At 49.1% G+C, this 15,892-nt stretch overlaps 1 long non-coding RNA gene across 1 annotated transcript in view; it reads left to right on the forward strand.

Moving 5' to 3' along the window:
- Positions 1–6,414: 6,414 nt before the first annotated feature.
- The window catches only part of LOC110351230 (uncharacterized), a 34,556-nt gene continuing 25,078 nt past the window's right edge, over positions 6,415–15,892 (forward strand). Inside the window, exon 1 of the long non-coding RNA XR_011811959.1 lies at positions 6,415–6,824. This is a non-coding gene — a long non-coding RNA (uncharacterized lncRNA). The remainder of the gene's footprint in view (positions 6,825–15,892) is intronic.

The following is a 15,892-nucleotide window of genomic DNA, read 5'->3' on the forward strand; positions in this document are numbered from 1 at the left end:
AGGGCGGAGGGTGGAGGTGGGGTGGGAAGGGAAGGGAGGAGGGGGAAGGTGGTTTTGAATTGCGGACCAACTTCGCAGCTATTTGAATCAAGCCTGCACTCGGTTGATTTTAGTTGACAGAGCGTGTGTTGAAGCTGAACTCTATAATTTGCACTTCTGTTCTTTTATTAGAGTTGGACAACGAACTAATGAGCTTTCCCCCAGCACAGTGTCACTTGTATTTATTTTCTTTTGGAAACTTTTAGATAGAAGAAGTGTTCTTGAAAATGGGCAGAGGCGGGGGGAAGGTTTCGCTTTTGTGGTTTGTTGGTTTTGTTGTTTGTTTGTTTGTTTTTTTCTGGAGGTGCGGAGAATCTCCCGAGGGTGTGCGCCTCCCTGTCCCCCGCAAAAGGCGACCCAAGGGTCTTGAAGGGGGATGAGCTCCGAGCTGAACGCGAAATCCGGCCGCTGCTGTCCTTGGCATGACTCGGATGGTGGGAAGGCAAGGCAGACGCAATGTTCGCAAGACACCCGCAAAAAAAATATATATATATAAAATAAAAATAATAATAAAAAAATCACTGCTCCCTAAACGGGGCGGCGCGTGGCGGGTGCTCTGCGGTGCGGGCTTGAGCCGGATTTGGTCCGAGCTCTGCCGGAGCGGGTTAAGTTTAGAAAAGCCAGAGGTGGCTTTAATCATGTACCTGGGAGACAGCGAAAGGGATTTTTAGAAAAATAGAAAGGTTAAAAAAAGATAGTGGGGGGAAAAAAAAAAAAAAGCCCAAAGGAAGGATTTCCACACACACACAAAAAGCAGGGCGAAATGTTTGTCACTACGTGGCCACCAACGCGTGAGACTGAATGCATTGCTCTGAGCCTGCTCGATCCGTGCGAGTCGTGAGATATTTTGAATTTTGATTCCAGTGTGTTTGCTTTGAACCGGGCCTTTCGGTTTATTAAGGCAGGAAGAGGAACTCAGCAATCCTCTTTGAAACACGCTTGGTTTAACTATTTTACACAAGTTTGCCCAGGTCCCTGGAGATTCTCCAGTTGAAGAAGATTGAAATTAGAGTTAAAAGCTGGCGGGGGGAGCGGGGGGTGGAGGGCGAGTGTGAAAGAGGGTGATGAATCTATTGTAACTGCTCTCCTGTATTCTGATGTTGCCTTACGGAACAGAAATGCGCGTATAGCGCCGTTTGATCCATCCGCACGTCTCCCTCTGCATCCGTGTGCATGTCCTATACACGTATCTATATGGCTGCACGCACACGAGTCTATAGGCCACGATTAATATTCCGAGAAATGCAGGAGAAAAAGCCGGTGGTCGGCGTCCATGCCGAAAGGCGCACAATGACTGTCTCCCAGCAGCTTTGCTCCCAAACTTTGCCTTTTCTTTGTTTTCTTTTCTTTATTCTTTTCCTTCTTGTAAATTGCTGTTAACGTGTGTCTTTATGTTCTGTCTATAACTAGGATGTAATCAGGCGCCCCATGTCTCTCTCTAAAAGCATTTAATAAATGTCTATTAAAGCGCTACAAATGTAAGATAAATTTAGTGGCGCTGCTGTCTCCCTGTACCCAAACGGTAATGATGGATTTATCAACAGGGATTCGCCTTCAGCGCAGTGAGGGAGATTTACTCAACAAATAAGTCGGAAAAGCACCCACCCAAATACAATCATTTATACTGAACCTGATTTCTTTACAGCACCACAGATTCGAGGGAACGTACCGCTTATTGCCTTTTCTCTATTTTTTTTCCGCTTTTTTTTTTCCCCATTTTTTTTTAATCTTCCGTCCTCCTTTTATTTCCCCCCCTTTTTAACATAATCAGAGGAGCTGGGAGCGTGTGTCTGTCTCTGTTTTGGGAGTGTTTGCCTGCCTATTGCTAGTGGAAGCCCACAGACTCGATCAAACCGGATCAATGCCTGATTTCTCTGTTCCACACCCCGTCACCCCCCCTTTGCTTCTTTCCTTCAACCCCCAAAATGTCGACGAGATGTGTATTTGGTACCAAAAGTCGTCGAGTTTCGGGCTTCAAGATGGATGGTGGCAGGGGGGCAGTTGTCCCCGAATTGTCCGTGTGTCTCTCCCAGGCGCTGGGAGCCGCGGGTGGAGGCGCACCGCCGCGGGGAGATGCTGCCCACCTCTGCCGAAATTTCCCTCTCCTTTTTCTTAGCCCTTGCTTTGATCCCTACCCATTAGCGTGTATGCGAATAAAAGGAGTGAACTCAGAAGGAACCACCATTCATTGTTGGATTCAAGCACTGTAAAAAAATTACTGAAATGCGGCCACATAGCGCCCTTCAGATTATTTCCCTTTCCTAGAAAGTATCTCCTAACCTCAAATTTCTCCCTCCTCCCCCGGTCTTATCCCCCCCTTGACCACATCTTTCTGCGATTCGCCTTGGATAAAAAAAAATGCATGTGCTGATTTGATGGAGTCCTTTAAACAACGGGCGTGCGAGAGCTGTGTTCATTCTGAAACATTAACCCTATTTTCTGAGTTTCCTTCCTTTCAAATAGCTCCTCGTATTTTACTATCCTGGATCTCCGATTTAAACATCCACAGTTCTAGGAGCAATATTGTCTTGTTAGCTACGTATATATTTTAATTTAATTTAATTTCGGTATTGTACTTAAAATAACAATAAATAAACCCGAGAACTTGTATTTTCCTTTGCGGAGAGTTTTTTATTCTTCTCTAGAAATTTCATTGAGATGTCTCTGTACTTTGTTTGTCAGTTATCTTTGTTCCTCTTAAATAAAGGGCTTTTAAATGGACTTATTGCTCCCAGCGTGGGTTCTTCTCTCTAAATGTTAGAAAATTGTGCCATCTACCCGCTATTCTAAGTACTGTCACACTCAGAGACCTCCAAGGACCTTCCAGCCCCAACTTCAATACAACTGTGTCAAAGGGTGGCTAGTAGCGAGAGGAGAAAGGTTTGCGTGGATTTTACAGATTTCCAGCCTGAATCGCTCTCTGAAGCGCCAAAATGATCTGCAAAGATGCAGTTGGCTTCCTTTGATTGCTGTGTCTGCGGCCCAGGCTGAGACCCCAGCCTTTGCGGGAACTAACGAAGCCTCCCTGCCTTAGCTACATTTCACTTTCTCTCCAGTGCATAGTTTTCGTGCTAATTTTAGACACGAAAAGTGTGGGTGTGCGGGGAAAGGGGGGGAGGGAGACAGTGACTCTTCTGTCGTTTTTTTTTTTTTTTCCTTTTTTTTTAGGAAAAAAAATATAGTCAGATATTTATAGCCATGGCCTCTAATGATGAAAATATATTGTTGTTAATTGGAAAAAAAAAAAAAAAAAAAAAAAAAAAGTTAGCTTTTTAAGGTTGGTTCTGGCTGATTAGCTACGGATGCTGCTGGCTGAGTTTCCAAGTGAGGGATGGGGAAAACAGAAATGTATATAAACTTTACAGGCCTTTTCATCTCCACCCAAATAGTTTGCACAGTAACCCAGTTCTACCCCCGGAGCCGGACTACAACATTAGCGTTTGGGTTTGAAATTAGATTTCAAAATCTCGCTTGTTCGTGGATAAATAGAAAGAGCCGGGAAGGTGTACGATTTTTTTTTTTTCCCTAGAAAAATAAATTCAGAAGCGCCTTCTAAATGAGTTAAAACGGATTAACAGTGCCCAAGTTTATGATGTAGTTACACGTCTTCGAAATTATTTTTACCCCCCTTAGGAGTATTAGGAGGGAATTGTGAGTGTCGGCTGAGTATTTATGGGTGGGGGAAAAAACTGCGATACGCTTTATGACTTTTATGACTTGTTTCACACTGTTCAAGAAATGGTGTTTTAAGCAACGTACAATTAAAAGTGTATTGCTCTTTGGATAAATTCCAAGAAACTCCAGCATCAATTAGTTTAGATGCATGGATACTTGTTGCTAAAAGGAAAAAAAAAATCCACGTGTAATAACGGCCAGGCAAGGACAGCTCTGCTCCAGATGTAATTTTTTAAGTCCCTGCCATATAGACCAGACAGGCTACACAGAGTCGCTTCTCCGATTTCCCATTTTGCATTTATTCCTGTCGGAATATGCAGGCATCACAGAATCATTTTCTCTCCTCTTTGCCGCCGTCCCCCGTTTGTTCCCTTTCGGGCTATTCGGCCAGCCTCGCGGTTTGATGTTTTCTCTCTCTTTTTTTATTTTTTTTTTTTCTCTGTTTGATTCTTCCCAGTGTCTTTTTAACTATTACGGTGAATATTTCCATTTGGCAGACATCAGGTTTAAAACTTTATCCTTCGCTACCTACGCACTACCGCCCTGCCACATTCAGCCACCCTTAATTCCAAGGGTTCGGGATAATCCCAATTCTGAAAGCGGCTTCACCAGCCGCCCCCTTCCCTTGATCACAGACAGTTCCGTCACGTTAAGTGCCATCTCCCCCCCACCCTTGTATTCTTCCCCCTTTGCCCCAGAGCCCTCCCCAGCACGCCGTCCCCTACGGAGCCGCATTTCGGTGCCCACGCTGCGGCCGCTGGGTTCGGCTCAGCCCCGGCTCCCGGAGCCACTCCAGCGGTTCCTGGCCGGTGGCTGGAGTCCACGGGCCGGCCTGAAAAAGCTTTTTTTTTTTTTTTTTTTTTTTTTCCGGAGAAAGTCGTCCCCGGTTGTGGATGTAATGGAGTCCACTGGCAGGTTTTTCCTTCCTCCAGAATCTAATCTCAGCCAACAAGTTTCTGCCTTAACTCCTGAAACATTACTAATTAACGACCCCTGGAAATTAACTGTACACTGACCTAAAATTTCCTCCTTTCGGCTGGCGGTTACACTGAGCCTTAAAAAGAACCTTAAAAAAAATAAATAAATAAAGCACGAAATGAAAATAATGGCAAAACCTCTGGGAGAAGCATATGCGAACTGGCTTGCGGGAGCAGCCTTAAGAGAGACATTTGACATCCAGGCTGCTTTTACACCGGCTCCAGCTGAAGCTCAGAGAAAGAGGCAGAGGAAGGGCTGCCATCCAGCAAACTTTGCTGGACTTTATTCAGCTATAACCCGATCTTTGCCTCCCTGAAGCCAACGGCGAGCTTGTACAATAGGAGGCAGGTCAGAGCACATCCCGCTGCCCATGTTGTCTGCTGAAGCCCGGGCAGAACCGCTACCTTCCTGTGCTGCCTTCTAAAATAATTATTTTTATTATGATCCCCGCCTGATAGACACCCCCTCCCCGCTCGTATTTTGCGCTTCCTATTCCCTTTATAGGAGGATGATTCATTTTGCACTGTCACTGTTTCCAGTTTTGTGGGTTTACTGATGTCTTAGTTAAAAAAAAAAAAAAAGTACACTATTCCTACCCCAAAGGTCTCATTAGCCTCCGCTGTCTGCTTTTAAGCCAGCAGCTCACTCTGTCTCTCCTCCAGCTGAATTTGGCCAACCCCTTCATTTTCTCAGCCTTTATTTCGACGTTTCCCCCCGTACGGTCCGGCCGGGGGAGCCCAGCCGCCCCCAGCCCCAGCAGCCCGGCCGTGCCGTGCCGTACCCCCTGCCGGCATCCCCCTTGCAGAACGGGGCTCCCGGCCTCTCGCAGCCCCCGGGAAAAGCCGGGGCTTCCCTTGACCCCCCGGTGTCCCCCCCAGGCCTCCCCGGAGCCCCCGCAGCCTCGGAGCCCGAAAGCAGCGGCCGCTCCGTGCAGCTGCCGCCCGGCTCTTGCGGGGCTTTCTTTGCTCTTATTCTCGTGCTTGGTGTTATTATTATTATGAAACGCGATATTCAGCTCGGTCCCTGTTTGTCCTCGCCACCAGCGTGTTTCAGAGCGATTATCTCATATCTTTCCTCCCGAAGTAAGCTATCCCTCAGCCCTGGGTCAGGCATTGATCTCCCTGCAATGTAACAAACGGCCGGGTTAATTTTCCCTCATTACCATTTCCATAGCTCAGGCTCCACACACAGGACGGAGCCCTGAGCCCGAGCCCCGGCTGCCTCCGTGTGCGGCTCCCAGGCGGGCAACCCCCGCGCAGACAGACGGACAGACCCCGAGACAGGCGGACAGACAGACAGACAGACAGACCCCCGTGTGCCATGCCCGCTCCCCAGACCCTGGCAGTCCCTCTCCGGGCACCACCACCTCCTCTGCTCCCTTTCTCTCCTGCGTGTCACCTTGCCTGACCCCCCACCCCCTTTGTACGGATTTGTTTTTTTTGGGGGGTATTATTATTTTTTAAACGTTGTTCTGCTCGCTATAAATTAGAAGGATTTTTTTTTTTTTGCTCACCCCGTTTACTTCTTAATCTTTTTTTTTTTTTTTTTTTTTTTTTTTTTTCCTTGAGTCTTTTCATTCACTGGTTGCAAAAGAAAAGGGGGTTGGTCAACACCAAAATGGCAAAGTTCAGCTTGGAAAAAAAAAAAAAAAAAAAAAAAAAAAAAAAACCTCCAGCTACCTACAAAGGGGCTCAGGGCTTTGTAATGGCAGAAAGAAACAAAAATGAAAAGAAAATTGCAGTTGAGGCTAAAGTGTGAGAGTGTGTTTGTGTGTATGTATATCTGTGTGTATTTTTAAAGGTTTCTTTGAACTGCCTTTGTGCTGACTAGGCAAAGCTCCTTGCCAATGCTAGTCACGGTTTAAGGAACTTTGAGTTAACCTCTTATATCGAATGAATCTTTTCATTTGGAAACCAATAAATCTCAATCTCTAGCCACCTTTTGTAGAACAGACTGGGGCTTACCAAGGCAAGGCTGAAGCTTATAATAAAGAAGAGATAAAGTTTGCCAAAGTTTTTTTTTTTTTTTCCTCCCCTTCTTCTTCCTCTTCTTCTCTTGTAAATAAAAGTTTTGGAGATGGCAGCATTTGGAAGCAATCCGGAGAAGGACTTGGATCTATGCATTGTTTCACAGTAAGCCTATTTACTTAAATAGAGTCTTCAGGGATTCAAACACGAAAATGATTTATAGTTTTCCAACAAGTCATTATTTTGGTCAGTTGTTGAGGGTGGGGTTGTGGAAAAGGAGGGGGGTCCATACAGTCTAATAATCAATGTGTGTCTATGGAAAGTGAAAAGGGAGGGGTGGGGAGGGGAGTGTTCCGCAGATAAGTAGGGTTAACACTATAAACATTACAGACAATTGAGTTTTCCCATCTGAGCGGGAGTTTGGGAGAAAAGGGGTCTTCACATTTATCAGGCATTGAAGAGAGTGTGCGGGGGTGAACGAGAGAGAGGGGAAAACATTTCTCAAATCAGCTTCGAGTCACTCCTTTGGTTTCTAACTTGCACTTTTGCATATTGGGTATAATTTCTTTGAAGTACTTTGAAATCCAGCATCGCGTCTAATCTCTGGATGGGAGATGTGACCACAAGAATCAATGTTTTGATTTATTTTTCAGTACTTATTTCCTGTCTAGTCTCCCTCGCTCGCTCGCCCTCTCTCTGATTATGCCATATTTATACGTGTGTATACATTATATACATATTATACGTATAATGCCCCTGTAGACATCTTTTAAAAAATCATTTGCAATTTTTCTTTCACAGAGGCGCAGTTCACTTTTCAACCCCTCTCTTTATCCTGTTTTATTTCAAGACGCTGTCTTCTTTCCTTCTCCAAATTGTTCCCATCCAGGAGTTATTAATTACTCTTACAAGGCGGGAGATTCTTAACTAATAACAAAGTTGTAAATTACCACCTTCCTTCAAATATTTCTCATTTGTCAACCCTGATTGATTTGATTAATATTCCACCGGCTGAGATCATTTCAAGTTGCACTATATAATCAGCAGCACCAGGCTGCTCAGCAGAGCTTCTGCTTTCGGAGAAGATTTCTCTGCAGCCTTTAAGCAGAGGTGAATTGTCCATTTGCTCCAGGGGAGGTAAAAACGGACCTATCTCTAGGACTTTAAGGCACAGAGTCCGAAAATGGTGTCGGGGAATGAAACGAGCCAAGCGTGTCCGTTTGTTAAAAAATAATAATGATAACAAAAAAGAGAGACAAATCCGAAAAAGGGAGGAAAAGGGGAAAGAAACGAATGGTACCCCCCCATGTAAGCCTGGAAGAAAAGCCGGCTGGCAGCCCTGCTTGTGGGGCTGCTTTCAGCGCTCGCTGAACTCTCCCACAGTGCCTCCTCGCCTTGCGCCCGCACTGTCACGTTGCCTGGAATAATACCCCAGCACCTCGATTTCTGTTTTGCTCGTGGCCTCAGACGCACAGAAATGATAACAGCGCGTAAATTAACCCCTTGAAATGCTAGACAATAAACTTGGCTCCAGCCCCCCCCCACCTCCCTCCGCGAGTGGGGCCGCAGTTGTGGTTCCAAACCATCATCTTGCCTTCATTCGGAGCTGTAAATAACGGCGAGCATCTTTTTTTTTTTTTTTTTTTTTTTTTTTTTTTTTTTTTTGTCCTGCTCTTAAGGAAAAAAAAAAAAAAAGAAAAGAAAAAGTCAGCTTTCTGCCCAGGGCCAGAGCCGCACCTACGCCCACGCTGTGCATATGCGCAGCCCGCACCTCGGGGCGTATAGGCACCTATGTATATGTGCTATAGACACCTATATCTATGTGCTATAGGCGCCTATATATGTGTGCTACAGGAGGAAGAGGCTGGATTAAAAGGTGACCCCTGCCCGCCCGAGCTGGGGCGTTGGATGGCGGCTGCTGTCCTTGCGAGCCATCGATAGACGGGCCCTCCGCCACCACTTGAGTTTTAATCTTAATTATATTAAGTGAAGTACCGGGCTGCCGTGGAATTGAACATGATGCATGACGGCTGCCTGGTAAGCGATCGATTGTGACTATCGCCTTTCTCCCCTCTATCGATATTCACAATCCGCCTTATCTGCGGCCGGGGAAGGCAGCGCCGGTTTGGGTGGAAATGTAAAAATGAGAGACTCGAGTGAAATAACATTCCGCCCAGTCACCTGCAATTCAATATGCACACAAGAGACGCCGATGTATATGAGACGATTTTAATTATGATTAGAAGACGCACTCGGAGCGAGAGAATGGATTTGGAGGGAGGGGAGGGGGAGGGGGCCGGAGGAGCATTAATGAAATCTTTCCCCGCGCTGCTAAAAGAAACAAGTGGTTGGTGCCGCCGAGGTGATTTGTCACCCAGCTCCGAAGGGGGGGGCGAGCCGAGCCGAGCATCGGGACTTTCCAGCCCCCCCGCTAAGCGCCTGCCGCGCCGTGCCGTGCCGCGCCGTGCGCGCCCCGCCGCGCCGTGCCACGCCGTGCGCTCCGTGCCGTGCCGTGCCGAGCCGTGCCGCCTGCCTAACAGGCGGCTCCCAGACCACGCCTTTGCCGGGCGCTCCCCCCGGTGCGCCCCCCCTCTCTCCATCCCTCCCCGTTTCTCCCCGGAGCAGCGGCGCGGCCGAGAGCCGGGACGTGAGGCATCAGAGCCGAGCAGCGCCGTGCTTAGGCCCTAAGTAGATTGTATTTGTGCACATGAAACCTTTTGTCTCGGCCTGCGGATCGCCTGCCTTTTCAAACACAGCCGAGAAACAGTTCAGGGTCACTGACAATTTCCAGCCCCGGTGGCAAGGAGGGGGTGGGGGGGGGACGACAGGAGGAGGTGACCCCCGGCCAGCCGCCTCCCGGCCGGTTGTCGCCTCGCCTCTGGGTCGCATTTGGAGCTGGAGAGGAGGCGGGGGGCAAGGAGGGAGCTCGGCCCGGGGTGGGGGGAGCAGCGGGGTGGGACGGGGCGGGATGCGCTGGGATCCCCCCTTGCAGGGCCGGGCTGCGGGAAGTGCTGGCGGCAGGACCCTCCCCGCGGCCCCCTCCCCACAGTCCCGCTCCGGGCAGCCCACCCCCTCCCCGGCGGCCCCGGCCCCGCTGCCCCGGCCGGAGCCCGCCCGTAGCCCCCCCGCCTCCGCGGCGCGGCTCTGTAGGAGCCGGCTATTTTTCTCAGGATGTGACTTCCAAGTGGCATAATCTGTAGGAGTGTGAATCTGTTCGCGTTATGTTTGTCCCTTTCGGTATTTCTACAGGCTCTTTTTTTTTTTTTTTCCTTTTTTTCTTTTCTTTTTTTTTTTTTCCCTCTCTCTTTTTTTTTTCGGTATAAATTAACTCCGACTGAAACCACCAGATTGTTCCGAGGAGACTACCTCCCTAATGACTTCATCTCCAAAAGTTGACTGACACTCTAGCGAACTGCCAACACCTGTTTCCCAGCACCCAGACTCCAGAACCCACCAGACCTCGTAAATTTAGCTTCTCTCTTCTCTCTCCCCCCCCCCCCCCAGCTTAATAGATGACGTGAATATCTAAAGGGAAGGGGGAAGGGAGGGGGAGATGGAACTAGGTCACATTTTAAACTTTTTATTTTTCGTCTCCTCCGAGCGAGATCTGGAGATAAAAGGGCCGGGCCCCAGGGGGCAGAGGGGCCGGGGGCTGCCCGCGGGTCCTGCGGTCTCTGGCTGGGATTTGGGGGCAGAGCTCAGCCCCGGCCCCAGCCCTTTGCTCCCTGGAGGATGCTCCGGGGCTCGGGCCCTTTGATCCCACCTGGGCGGCCGCGATGCTCCGCATCACCTCGACCCGCACACCCCCTCCTCTGCTCGCTCCGGACCTGATTCTGTCTCTCTTCGGGGGTCATGCCAGGCCGGGCTGAGGAGGTAGGGACGGGACGAGGGAAACGAGCCATGCCAGGAGGGGTGCGAAGCCCTGGGACGGATGGGGCTTCGCAGCCGAGGCCTGCAGAACTGCAGCCCGTAGGTGCCAGGACCAGGGGGTGGCGATGCCCCGGGCTCTCCGCCCAGCCTGGGGTCGGGGACAAGACGGCCCCCCGGGCTTCAAGGGCACTGCCCGGCCACATCCCCGCCCAGATTTCCGAGATTTCAGAAGAAATAAATAATTAACCGAACAAAACCGTAATGACAAATGTTTTATCAAAGGATGCGGGGGAATCTTTCCCAGCCGCAGCTTTGCCTGGGGAGGCCGCGGAGTGAAGGGGCCGAGCGGCTGCCCGGGGCCAAACCTTTCCATCCCTCCCCTCTCCGGGCAGGTGGCCTCGGGGGTACACCCCCTTACACCCCCCCATCTCCCAAACCACCCACCCTGCCACCGGGCCCAGCGCTGGAAGAAGGCGAGGAAAACCCCGCGGCGTCCTGGAGCATCTCTGCGGGATGCTCCTTAATCTCAGGAAAATCCCCAGCTCCCTCTTCATCCCCACTCACAGCCCGGGAGGAGCAGGCTCTCTGCCCCCCGCACCCCGGGCACACTCTTTGCATGTCTGGGGAGTCGGGACCTCTCGGGGTTTGGCTCCAGCCCAGCACCCTCGCAGCCGTCTCCATCCCGAGTGGAAAGCCCCGGGAGATTCCCCCCCACATACACACACACACACAAAGTTTGAAGTTTTCTTCTCTAGGAAAGAGCCTCCTGAAATGAATAGGCTGTAAACATAATTAATAGGTGGAATATGCAAAACGTTTGCGGTGTTTAAATGGCTCATGGCAGATCCGCGTGTCTGAGCGAGATACTGAGATGTTGCAAGAGCTGGATATTAATGGGTAGGGTTTACGTAGCTTTAAAAAAAATGAAACCAGGTTTTCTTTTTCTCACTTCTCGCTCTCCCTCTCTCTAATCCAGGAATCATTAGCAACCCCCTCTGGCTACATGTTTTGCATCAGTGAAACATTATGACATAGTTGTAATACAAACTCCGCTGACTTGCTCTGCATCTTGTGGTAGGAAGTGCAATAGCAATAAAAGCATTTTAAAAAAGACTCCGGGCATTAAGTTGTCTACCAGAAACACTCCTTTCTGAACCAAAAAGCAAAAGGGCAGGACGGGCAGGGGGAACGAGGCAACTTCTCAGCCCGTGGGAACTTCCGCCCGCACGGGGCAGTGGGAATTTCTTCCCGATCTTTTTCTCCCTCCTGTTTTTTCCATAATTCTGGCTCAGGGTTCTGCTTCTTCCTCCCTTTGCCCCCACACTGCCCCTTCGCACCCCCGGCTCTCAACAAAACGGGAGCGGGGACGTTATCTCCCTGTAATATTAATTGTCAAAAGCAGCCTTTGCTCAATTATCTCTCTTCCACCTGTCGCAGCTGTTGGGTTATATTGTTCCCGGTACAAATTCTCGCTGGAATTAAAAAATAGAGCGATTTTTTCTCTTCTCTTCTGCCTTCTTTGAAAGAGTCCAATTGTGCTAACTCCGGGCGGGGGCCCGGCCGCTGCGCGTTTGTGCTTTCCCCATTACTCATTAACTAATATTCGCTACTTTCTGGTAAAGTCAAATGGCTCTTAATAGCCCTTTATATTCTCGGAATAACATGTGGATGCTCTTAATCAATACTTAATAGCACGTTTCATGCTAAACACCCGCCATGTGTGACGGTGGGCAGGCATCCCCTGCAAACAGGAGGGCGAAGCGGACCCAGGAGAAATTCGCCCTCCGTTGCCACCCGCACCCAGCGCTGGGCTCTGGCTGCTCCTTCACCACTTTCCTTCCAGCCGGTGCCGCTGCTCGTGTCCCAGGGGAGGTCCCCGACCCCCGACCCCCGGCTCCCGCTCCCCGCCTGCCTGCGAGCGGCCGCGCACGGACCCGTAGGGCGCCGGGCAGCTCCTGGCCCTGCTCCGAGCCTGGAGGGTCTCTTTCTTTCCCATTCCCCTTCTTTTATTTCTTTTTTTTTTTTTTCTTTTTCATTTTTTAATAATTTTCAGTTGAGTCTTCGCAGGGCTCAAACTGTTTTCGAGACTTCATGCTTTCATCTTATTTCTTACCTTTGTTTATTCGCTGCTTTTTATTCCCTTTATCGATACTAGCATTTCGAAGTGTATCAGCTAAGGCTCGTGTATTTTCCCAGCTTTTACTCCCCTCTTGCCCAAAACAAAGGGATTAAAAATATAAAAATATAAAAGTATTCAGGGAAATTTCACAGTTCTACGTTTTCCTTGTAGCTAAACAAATGACTCTGCCTGCTAAGGGCCATTTTGATCAACAGAAGCAAAGTAGTTAAATGCTATATATATTTTGTTCGTGCAGAAATTACGGCAGTGCGACTGTGTCATAACCGTGGAAAGCGATCCTTCGATTTTTCTCATTTGAACCGAACCTAGAAGCCTGTTGTAGCTGTTTGTGTTACAGGACACTTTTGAGGTCAACCCCCCTTAAAGTTTAGGCACCAGAACAAAATAAAATAAGAGAAAGAAAGAAAGAAAAGAAGGAAAAAAATAAATGGTGTTGCAGGGCAGGCGAGAATAGCCATGTGTCCTTTTTTACAGCTCCCGCGGAAGGCCGCAGCATGGGTCACCCCGGGGCCCGGTGCAAACCGAGCCGCCGGTTTTGCCCTTCCCGCGGGCTGCTCCGCAGGTGCGGCGGGGGGCGCGGAGCTCTCCGCGGCTGCAGTGCCCCCGTGCGCAGCGAGGTGGCGCTCGGCGGCGGGCGCGGCGCCGCAGCCCTGGGGCGGCGGAGGCGCGGAGAGGCAGCGCAGAGCTGCGCGGCCGCGGAGCGGCCTCCTCCGAGCATGGCTCCGAGGACCAAAATTGACCTCTTTGTATTTATTTATTTTTATTTTTTTTTATCGTTAAGAATCCCGGCTGGAGGCGGCGAGGAATGTACCTCGCGAAAGGCATCTGGATGCTCACCATCTTTCCGCAGCCGCGGGTTTTACGCGCAGCCCGCACCCGCAGCTTTGGCTCCGCACCCCTTTTTTCAGCTGCGGAGCGCAGCCGGGCCCGGGCAGCTCCCTCCCGGGGCAAAGCCGGGCACCTCTGAGCCTTTTTTGAATTATTTTAGAAGGCGAGCCATCACGCCCACGGCATTAAGTGAAACCAAATGCACGGGAACAACCTGTGTAGTTTGTTTAAAATAATTCCTCCTCTCCCACTGCTTTGCCCCCTGAAAGCGCACTGCTTCGGCTGCGGATTTATTAATAACCGCGTGTTGTTGGCAGTAGTTTGGGATTAAAATACACTACGAAAACCTGAACACGCAGGCAGAAAAACTCCTACAAAGGTGAATTCCCAGCATCGCAAGCAAATCCAAACTAGCCAGTTTTCATGTGGTTGAAGTTCCTGAACGCTTTGACGAATGCTCTCCTTTCGGGTTGAATTTCTGTGATTTGGGATTTTATTTACTATTTCAGCGTCACTAAGGCAGGAAAAAAAAATAATAAAAAGGATCTTTTATGGGTCTGTTCTTTCCCTGAAATACCTGCGTGATCTTGTAACCTTCTCCAAAATGAAAAAAAAAAAAAAAAAGCCTTTCACGGGATATGAAAACCAGTCAGTGAGCTAAGGGGGAGAGATCTTTTCCTGTTTTGCTTTGCTCTGTTTTGTTTTGTTTTCCACATTTTAAACAGCCGCGATAGGGGTGCGGGGAGGAAACGAAGAGTTATTTACTGCTCAGTGCTAACTTCCACCTCTGGTGTGGGCAGCGCCTGTAGGATGCCTCCTGAATGCGTGCGTTTCATCTCTGTCCTCCTCTTCCTCTGTCCACTGACACTTTCTCACCTTCTCTGTAACTTTTGGAGCCTCGTGTGTTGATTTTCTTTTTCTTATTGTTTTTAATCTCCGCGTTAGGCACACAGGTTCCCAACGCAGGTCAGGTCATTAGGAATGTTAACGTCGAGACAAAGAATTATAAACACGATCTCCAAGTCTCTCTCAATTCATTTCTTCAACCGTTTTATTCGGTTTAAGTGATGAAAAGTGACAGTTCTGAAATAGACAGCTTTTAAAAGTAATGAAGTCAGATGACGCTTTAACCTGTCGATTGCTATAAATCAACTTTGAAAAAGATGAATGAACAATATTATTTGCTGGCTTAACTAGGAGTTAATACAGTGTCGCATTAGGAGCTGCAGGAGTCGAGCCGGCGTTGGGTGCTGCAGCCCTGTCCCCAAGCCTTGTCCCCAAGCCTGTCCCCGATGCGCCCCCTCAAAAACAAAAACAAAACCCCCATAACAACAAAAACTAACACTAAAGCAGCAAATATTCCACGCTGCACGAGAACCAGTGTCATTTTCACCGCTTTTATTACGGACCCTTTAAGGGAAAAAGAGGTATTTAAACGATCCCCAACATCCAGCTGGGAAAGGGAGGCATCTGCTATTTTCCTTCATTTCTAGAGGCCTTTTTAGGAGCAAGTCTCGCCGCGTTACTGGTTTTTAAGGCCACACTGATCCGACCACTGACCCCACGTCCGCCAGGCAATGCACGCAGGAACAGTTTCAAAATAAATATGGGCCATTTCCTCTTTTACCTGATTAATTTATTACCTGCGTGCAAATAGGCACGGTGTGGGGGAAAAAAAAATAGGATGAAAAACAGAGGAGGAAAAACAGAGAAGGAAAAGGTCGATCCCTTTCGGAAAAAAAAAAAAAAAAAAAAAAAAAAAAAGCCAATCTGTGCTGGCAGAGGCTGTCTCGGAGAGGGATGGACATCGCTGCTTCCTTCCCTGCGCCTGCAACCCAAAAATATACCAAAGGAAGTAATTAATGCTCCTTTCTAATGAATTATTAGGAATGAATTAACGACGGTGATTACACGTGAGGGGGATTCGCTCCCGCAGGCTCGCCCTGTGCCCTCCTCGAATCCCGCTCCGGGCTGCGGGGAGCGCGGGGGCCCCGTCCCGTCCCCCGCCGCAGCGGGACGGGGCCGCCCCGCGGAGGTTCCGTGGCTTCTGGGAAGTGGGGACACTGCCTGGCTATTCAAAACAGTGGTGTTTTTTGTTTGTTTGTTTGTTTTTTTGAGGTTGGAAAATAGGTTTAAAAGAGATGTGATAAGGAAAAGAAATGACGGGAATTTCGTCTGTATCATAGGGCCGGGATAGATTTTACTTTCTCCTTATATTATTTATTTTATTTTAATATATTTTTCCCCCGAAGACAGGAAATCAAAGCGCTTGTCTTCGGTCGTTCCCCACCCTTGTTAACTTCTCCTGGTGTTGCCAGTGCCCGTTTTGTTCCGGGATGGTCGGGGGCAAGGAGCAGCCGGGCGTTGGCAGCGGGTGCGCGGGGCATGGCCTCGC

This window comes from Anas platyrhynchos, chromosome 11 (genome assembly GCF_047663525.1).
Source record: "Anas platyrhynchos isolate ZD024472 breed Pekin duck chromosome 11, IASCAAS_PekinDuck_T2T, whole genome shotgun sequence".
Taxonomy (NCBI): domain Eukaryota; kingdom Metazoa; phylum Chordata; class Aves; order Anseriformes; family Anatidae; genus Anas; species Anas platyrhynchos.